Here is an 8,040-nt window from a genome sequence, read left to right as displayed (position 1 = left end):
CAGATTAAAAGAGGAAAAGGACAAATATTCTGAGAAGCGATCTCAGCCATTCGTTTTGATTCTCTTTAATTCCTGAACATCCGATCATGTACTTCAAAATCTTGACCCTCCATCTCCCTCAAAATAAATCCTGACCCTTCATGGGTAGCACCCGACTCCTATAAAAACCCGCATGAAAAAGCTGCTCAAGGACGGGGAAAAAAAAATATAGACAAGAGGTCGCTATTATCGTGGAGGAACTCGAAACTTCATTCATTTGTTACTCTGCTTTTGTAGTGATTAAAAGACTTTTGAAACTAGTTTTCGTGAGTGTTTTCTTGAAAAAGATTTTGAATACTGGAACTCTACATTTCCAGTTTGTTCATTATCTGGTCATACTCTCATCATCTCTGCTTTCTTTTCCTCTGTTCAAGCTCAACTTCCTTCCACCTGGTTCTTACCTGGTTACCTTTTAGCTAAAGCATCTCTCGGTTTCACGACAGACATCAACTCTCAGGCTGATCAATCCGCCATCTTCATCACTATTTACCACCTCACAGTTATTTCAATATATTTGGCTCCTCACAGGTAAGAGTTCATATTACTGTTTTATTAAGTATTTGCATTTACTTTTCGCACTTTCTTTGTTCTCTTTACGTACGCGGTTTTCTTTAAGTTTATTCTAAGCAACAAAAATCTCAAAGAATGTTACTCTCGAATTATCTCTTTAGTGATCGGTCCATCATTTCATCAATTTTCGTCATTTCTGAATACGAGCTTTTAGCTCCTAGTAGCGTGTAAGTGGTCAGGCAAAATATAGGTCTCTGCAACTTAAGGGTCTCTTTTAAAAGAGAAAGCTTGAATAACACGTCGGAAAATAGCCAAACTATTAGGTGGCGTGAACGGGAATTCGGCAAGATACCATGAAGAGGAATAAAACCAAAATAAACTAGACAGAACAGATCGGACATTAATAGGTATGCGTAAAATGACTACATGGAAGGTCGGTAAATCAAGTTTAGTATTACCCATTTAGTCATAGGGTATCAAGAAACCTTATCTCCAGCATTTTTGAATGCCAGAAACCTTAGTTTTAGGTTCTTGTGACGTGTAGCTGAAATTGAAATTCGGGAGATCGGCAAAGCCCCTTCCAGGCTCATGCTAATCCGAAAGAGATCGGAGGAGGGTTCTTATCCGGTCTCCCCTCAAAATTCTAATAAACGTCTAAAAAAGATCGGAGGAGAGTTCTTATCCGGTCTCCCTTCAAAATTTTAATAAACATTAAATAGAGATCGGAGGAGAGTTCTTATCCGGTCTCAACTCAAAACATTAATAACTCTAAAGGAGATCGGAGGAGGGTTCTTATCCGGTCTCCCCTCAAAATTTTAATAAACGTCTAAAAGGGATCGGAGGAGAGTTCTTATCCGGTCTCCCCTCAAAACTTTAATAAATAACTTAAAAGAGGTCGGAGGAGAGTTCTTATCCGATTCTCACACCCGTTCACTAAGGTTGTCTCATTTACTTGTGTATCTGGGTAATCCTAATTAGTGAAAAATCAAATATTCCTCTTACCAAAAGGATTAACATTCCCATTCAAGCCCTTCTAACTAATCTAATAAAGGACGCAAAATTAAATCTACCTACCCTTATTAAGGGACGAGGTGGGGTGCCTAACACCTTCCCCACCCGTTTACGGACCCCGAACCTAGAATCTCTGTCTTGAAGTGGTTTCATTCTTTATTTATCTTCTCAAGTGGTTTTCTTTAGTTTCCCTCAAAACTAAGGTGGCGACTCCTCACTCTTTCCCACTTCGGTGAGTGATCGTCCAGGCGACCGCAAAATCCCATTGCGACACTGAACATTTAAACAAAGTTTTCTTTTTTGTTTGCTAGTGTATAAGGAAGACATCAACTAGAGGGCAATCATCAAGACAGGAGCAAATCCCAACTGCCTATGTAAGAAATCAAAAGATTCAATCCATATTTTGTTAGGAATGGTAATTTTTTTTCATTTGGATATTTGATACTGTTTATTTATTGATTATAGAGAACAAAAAAATCATATACAAAGTCAAGCAAAACAGGAACAACTGATACAAATGCAAAGGCTGCACCTATTTCATCGCCTACCACAGTGCAGTGGATGATGGATGTAAGTCCTAGAGTACAAATTGTTGTTTGTGTATTTTAATTAAAATGAGAAAAGTCACTTAATGTAATAATATTAATATTTGTATCAGGGTTCAAGTCAGAGACCTACAAGGGTGCTCAACAATGTGGAAGACACCATGGCTGATGCAAATGTATTTAGATCACTGCAGACCTCATCTTCACAGCAAACCACAACTGATGCAACTAAAAATGGGCCAATCAAAGGCAACTCAAAGAAACAACAATCAACTATGGTGGGGAAGGAAGAAGGGAAATTACCAGCAGATAAAGGGAACAAAGGAAATGCACACTCTAAGAAGAAGCTATGGAAATGATAGCAGCTAAAGGGAACTTTTTTGAATGTAGATTGTGTATGGAAATGTGTTTTGTGGACATAACATTAAGAAACTTTTTGGTTTTTGGATGTTGTTTTTGATAATGTGTTCATGTCATCTTAGTTATGTCCATCTTTTTGGGTTTTTGATTTTGTATGTGGCAATTGCAGTTTATGGACATATTTTAGGTAATTGTCACTTACTTACTCACAAGATATGGTATGGTCACAGGATATGAGGAGTAATTAAGAGTGCTTCAACTGTGAATCATTATACATGCCACAAATGTTTCAAGTGTGAAGCATTTTTTGACATAGACAATATTATTATTAATGAAGTTATCGATTTTATGTTTTGAACATTACTTCTTTTGGCTTGTTATTTTGAATATCAATTTTTGCATTTATAATAAAAAGGCAAATGGTACCTAATTGCAAATGTAGCTTATTTCCTATAAAGCCAAAAACATCAATTCAAGCTTTTGTTTACCATTTATAATTTTCAAACTAATGTTTACATACAATTCAACACAATTCAATCATTTCATAAAATACCATAAAATATTAAGCCAAATTTTTCATTGCATATTTTGTATTGCACCATCAGTAGCATATTTAACCTTTGCATAATACAAGTTTCACAAACTTAAAATCAAGGTAAATACAACTTTTAGCTTCCAAAACATTTTGCTGCTAATGGCAAAAAACACTTAACTAACAAATCACTACCTCTCTAACACTACAACTTCACCTCACAGCAAAGACATGCACCAAAGGCTCACTTTCCCCATCTAAATTTCTCAACTAGGATATACACTATCAAACACCAAGCAACCACCTTCCATTTTCTTCCTTTTCTCTTAGCAGCTTTAACTTCTCTCTCTTTTTTATCAATCCTTTTCAGCAGTCCAGAAAATAATTTGGCTCAATCGAAGTGGGATTGGATCATCAAACCACTGGAAAAACCCACAATGATCTCTACTCTGAACAAACAAAAATGCCATTACCATTTCCCCTAATTAACCCAAAACAAAAAACCCAAAATATCTCATAAAATCAAAATTACTTACCCCGTAATTTTTGCAACCATAAAAATGTCTCCCTGGGTTACCTCCTGACCAAGAAGTATGCAACTCAGCTTCCATGTTGCAAGTGCATCTTGGAGCTCCTAGATTCATCATTGCAGATCCTTAAGAATGGATGAAGGGATTCAAAATAGCAAGGGACAGATGAGGAAGGGATTCAAAATTTGAAAGAAAGAAATTTATTAGCTATAGGAGAAATCAGAAGAAAGGTGTAAATGAGTTGCATGTTTCAATGTACAAAAGATTTTCTATATCTTTCTACTGTCAGAGTGAAAGAGGAGAGAGGATTTGGGTGACGTGGATTTATTTTCATTTAAAAATGACCCCTTGGATTGACACGTAAGCAAGTCACTAGAGCTCACACCGGATTCTATTTTAAAGGACTGTTATTACAATTAAAATGAAGTTAAATGATTTTATTTTAATAAATTAAAGTTCAGGGATGAAATTGAAAATACCCCTAAAGTTCAGGGACTGACGGTGTAATTAACCCGTCAAGTCCAAGTTTGCAACTTTTTGGTGAATGTATCTAATCTACTCGTTCCTCTATTCTTAACTTGTAATTCAAGTGCATAAGCTTTGAGTTTAGGACTTCATGATTTTTTTTTTTTTTCAGTTTATAGAGGACAGAAAGGGGAACATAAAGGATTGAGAGATACACTTATTAATATTTTTGTCTTTCAAAAAATGAAAGACATGCTTGATTTGTTAGACCTGAGATTTTCAAGTAATTATTTTGTTATAACAAGCATGTAAATCTAAGGCACATACACAAATTGTACAATTATACAGTATAGAAAATAGAAGAAGAATAACGCAAGAGTTAACGTGGTTTAACCGTAAGGTCTACGTTCGCGAGCAAAACAAAAGAAAAAGTTCCATTATGATGAAAAGAGCAAGATACAATCACTCAGAACTCTCAAACCCTAACCCCACTGTATTCCTAAATATCTCACAACTCTATTGCAAAAGACAAAATATTACAATATTTATACTGGTCCATAGCACCACAGATTTCACTTTTTATCCCAATCGAGTCGCAGCGCGAAACTTTTGCGTCGGGTCACAATTCGGGTCCATGAAGACATATCCAAAATTTAAGCCACAAAAGATAACAATTCTTCTTCTTGGCTTGAATTCCCTTCATCATTAACAAAATAACCATAAACACTCTGTCTTGCCATATGCCCTCGAAAGGGCACTACTGAGCACTACAAACACTAACCAAATCCAGGCAATGCCTAAACTTGCTAACTGGGACTCTCTTGGTCATCATATCTGTTAGATTATCATGTGTAGAGAAGTCCCCTGAGATACAATGTCCCAAATGAAGTGATATCTGATATCAATGTGCTTTGCTCATGGTACATCTGATTCTTTGTGAGATGTATTGCACTCTGGCTGTCGCAAAACACTGTTGGCTTGCTCTATATCAACCCAAGATCACCCACCAAATCCTGTAACTATAAAGCTTCCTTTACTGCCTCTGCTAAAGCTATATATTCAACCTCTGTGGTAGACAAAGTAACTATAGCTTGTAGTGTTGCCTTCTAACTGATAGCACTTCTAGAGAGAGTAATCAAATAACTTGTCAGAGATCTCCTATTGTCCAAGTTCCCTGTAAAATCTGACTCCACATAGCCAACAATTGAATCACTCATCTTAGCCCTATCGAATGTCAGACCAACATCTATAGTACCCTTCAAATACCTTAGAATCCATTTCATTGCCTACCAATACTCTTTCCTAGGACATGCTATGTATCTACTCACAACACTGACTGCATGTGAAATGTCAGGTCGGGTGCAAACCATAGCATACATGATGCTACCAATAGCACTCAAATAGGGAACATTAGACATGTGCTCCATCTTCTCATCTGTTTTCGGTGACATGTCTGCAGATAACTTGAAATGGGCAGCAAATGGAATAGTCACAGGCTTAGCGTTATTCATGTTGAAATGCTTAAGCACTTTCTCAACATTGGCCTACTGAGACAAGAAAAGCTTCCCAAAACTTCTATCCCTAGTAATTTCCATTCCCAAAATCTTCTTTGCAACACCCAAATCCTTCATCTCAACTTCATCACTTAACTACTTTTTTAGAATGTCAATTTGTGACATGCTTTTAATAGTAATAAGCATGTCATCCATGTACAACAGTAAATAGACAAAGGAATCATTTGAAATCTTCCTATGATACACACAACTATCATATGAACTACGAATAAAGCCATTACGAACCATGAATGTATCAAATCTTTTGTACCATTGCCTAGGAGACTATTTCAGACCATATAAAGACTTCTTAAGCCAGCAAACATGGTTTTCCATACCTAGAATGACAAATCCCTAAAGCAGACTCATATAAATTTTCTCCTCTAGCTCACCATGCAAAAATGCTATCTTCACATCTAATTGCTCAAGCTCTAAATCATGAAGAGCAACCATAGCAAGTAAAATCCTGATAGAACTGTGCTTCACAACTGGAGAAAACACTTCATTAAAGTCAATTCCCTCCCTTTAAATAAAGCATTTTGCAACCAACCATGCCTTATATCAAGGTGTTCCTTTTTTTTAAATGCCCATTTGCAACCTACCTGTGACACCCCTTACCCGTCTATAGTATAGCCAAGTAAGATATGTCACACAGTGTACCGGAACACCCTATTTTATTTCAATCATTTTTATTCTTTCTTAATTTATTTTTTTATAGTTATGAAGTATAATTTGTGAAATATAATTTATTTCAGTCATTTATTGAAATCATAAATTTATTTGAGGTTTCGCAAATTTTATAGAAAATCAGGTAGAGTACCGGCTAAAAATGGAGAAAACAGTTCTTCGGAACCTGTGAAAAACACTTCCAATATGTTGTCAATCATTCCCAAACTCCAATTTATCAACAAAATCTCAATATTTTTCAACAACAATTCCATTTCTCATTCATTCATTTCACATGATATTCATATACAAGTCATCAATAATTACTCAATTTTTCATTCATAAACACAATTTCCACTATTTACATTAATATCAAAATACATTACATAAGTCTCAATTACACATGAGAACATAAAAGTTAATTACAAAATACCAAAATGAAACCTAATGTCCTACCAATGCACTGAAGACGGTGAGGTGACGCGGACACTATGCAGAGCTGCAGATGGTCTCACCCAGTCTGTGGTCTACTAGGCTCTCTATCGGTCTCTCCAGAACCTACGCGTAGCAAAAAGCAACGCGCTAAGCAATAATGCTTAGTGGTACCAATAATAGAATAAAAAGAAATAACAGAAAATAAATATGCAGTGAATGTATTGATGTCTTATGCAGACAATTTTTCGATAATTATTTGTAGTCTTATTTGTTTTGTACTTGTTATATTCATTAAATTCATCAATTTCCATTTTTGATTGCCCAAGTAACCTATACTGGATGACTGGACTGGATAAACGGGTAAACTGGCACTGGGTATCAAGTACCTCGGGCCGTCACACCATCGGTCACATATGTATCTCCTGGTGTGCTACAGAACAGCTAATGAGCTGTAATAAATATTAGGCACAAGGCCAAGTATCATCACAATGTTAGAATGGCTAAAAGCCATGAAATCACAGAATGGCATAATGCCATGTGCGATCGCTAATCGAACCCTATTGGCATGCCAACCTATCCAAACCAATCTTGCTAGGTGTACTAGGGCATGTTACACTTTTAAATTTTACAATTCTTGAAATTTAAGTTTAGGTGTTACTATTCATTTCATTAGTCAACTAAAATGTTGACTTTTGCATAGAAATTAGGTACATTAGTTCTAATACTCCCAACATACCACATTTTCCATTCTAAAGTTGTTGGTATTGGTTGCCAATACCATTTCTAAGCTTAGTGTTAGTTATTCAAAATTTTCAGATTTCAAGCATTGTGTTTACTGTTCCATTGGTCATTTGTACAGTAGGAATTTGGCAAAGTTGTCTGCATGATAGTTGTTCCTTATTGTGTCTAGTTACATTTCTTTTTTTGAATCCCTCCATTTGGAGTTTTGTAGCTCAAGTTATGGCCTAAACACCATAACTGGCCGGATTGTAAACTTTCCAGATTTTTTGGACAGAACCAAATCTATAGTGTTTGGTGCATTGATTGCAGGCCAATTTTTGAACATGTTATGATCAAAATTTGAGTTAGGTTTCTTCATGAAAATTGTAGATCTATGTCTCAGCTTTTTGATGGTAAAATTTCAAGTCAATTGGACCTTTCTACACTAAGTTATGACTAAATGAATAGATACTATTCATTTGGTCATTTTGCCCAGGCAGAATGCAAGTCACCCGGATTAGGGCAATTTTTTGGTCAACTTGATTTGGTTTTCTGGGCAGGGTTTCTTCACCAAATTTATGCCATTATGTGTCTAGTTTCATTTACGTTTGGACTTGCACCAATTGAATCTCTACAACTCCATTTATAGCTGCCCAAACCTACTAGACTCACAA

This window comes from Hevea brasiliensis, chromosome 1 (genome assembly GCF_030052815.1).
Source record: "Hevea brasiliensis isolate MT/VB/25A 57/8 chromosome 1, ASM3005281v1, whole genome shotgun sequence".
Classification (NCBI taxonomy): Eukaryota; Viridiplantae; Streptophyta; class Magnoliopsida; order Malpighiales; family Euphorbiaceae; genus Hevea; species Hevea brasiliensis.
Note: the sequence above shows the minus strand (reverse complement) of the source record.